Here is a 1,622-nt window from a genome sequence, read left to right as displayed (position 1 = left end):
AATGTACCTGCTACGGTGAAAAGAGACAGAAACGGAAAATGAACGGCCTTGCCAAGGAGAGAACTAGTACCGGTTCACCACACCCTGTACATCTACGCAATAAAATCCGGGCTCTTTCTTTGTCTAATTTTCATCTTGAGAATGTTCCATACATATATAGCCAAAATTTTAGTTTTAACATTTAAAAAATATTCATTTTTTGCGTTTTGTAATTAACTAATGAGGCACGAAATTTCGTGGCGGTGTGATTATTTTTATGCATTTTATCTACAGTTTTGTGACTTTTTTTTGAAAGGTTAGAAAAAAATGCAGAAAAATATTCTCATTGTTGTGAATCGTTGTATAAAATAAATAAATTAAATAATGACAAATAAGTAATGAAACGCATAACCATTATATTTTTTCCCGTCAATCCGATAGTCAGTTTGCCAGGCAAATGAAGAAGTGTTAATTTTGGCTATATATATATATATATATATAGAGCACCCTTAACATATAAAGAAAGAGTCTGTAAAATTAGAGTCTGATCACAAGCACAGTTCATTTGTAATTATGTTTTTAATGCAGATAATTCAACTGGTATTCTTATATGTGAATGATTAAAAACTGTTGGACAAATGAAAAAAAAAGCAAAATATGTGGTCACCGCCGCGAAACTTACCAGAAATTGTTAAATACACAATTTGTAACGTGGTCAATTTTTCTTTAGCCGAAAACCGGATGTTAGTCGCGCCTAGTCCTCCGGTCAACCGACAAACCGCAATTACAACGAAGCGTAACAATGGATTCTCGGTAAAAGTAACCCAAACGTAGAGTAAAATCAAGTAAAACGTTGCTTAAAACTAATTTCGCGAAAGAAAGGTGATAGGTTACAGCGCTGCTCAGGGCTGAGTTTATGTACAGAGAGAGTGAATCGAGGTGGAAACGAGAGCATAGGGAACTTGAAGAGAATGGTGCGGGAAAAAGAAGAGTACTCGATTATTGAGATGAGAAAAGGAAAAAGGGTATTTTCAGAATGAATAAAAAATAAAAATAGATTATGTCCCAAACAGGAGAACTCATAATCCAATTCTCAATATGAACTGCCAAAAATCAAAATATAGTAGCAAAAAGAAAGAGATAGGATAACAAAAAGAATGTTTCAGGGTACACCCTAAGGGAAAAATACATACAGCTGGTTCGGTGAGACGGCGAGATCATACGAAAAGAACAAAATAATGGTATTATCTCGTACACACACAAATGAGTTTGTAGATAAAATATCAGCACACTAAAGCGGGCGTGATATACGCAGAGGCACAGAGAAAGACGTACGAGGCCGAATGATCCTGGAAAGCATAATTTCTAGTAATGTGGGTTACCGAGCCAGTAAACGTAACCGTCGCATATCGCCGCAGGAATTTGATTCTTACTTAACATCATTATTTTATTTCCTTAGGTCTCTATGTGTGAAACATTGCGGAGAATTCCTCAAAATCATCGCGATACACCGATTCGAGGAATAAAACCCAACCGGCAGAGGACAGTAATCGTATTTCCCACCAAAAAGAAAGTACCTGAAAGTGATATGGGTGGCCGTGAAGAAAGCAGAAGGTATTGGGTTACCATTATAAATCACAGCG

The sequence above is a fragment of the Fopius arisanus genome, unplaced genomic scaffold (assembly GCF_000806365.1).
Source record: "Fopius arisanus strain USDA-PBARC FA_bdor unplaced genomic scaffold, ASM80636v1 scaffold00304, whole genome shotgun sequence".
NCBI classification, from domain to species: domain Eukaryota; kingdom Metazoa; phylum Arthropoda; class Insecta; order Hymenoptera; family Braconidae; genus Fopius; species Fopius arisanus.
The sequence above is the reverse complement of the archived record's forward strand: the minus strand, read 5'-3'. Positions refer to the sequence as shown.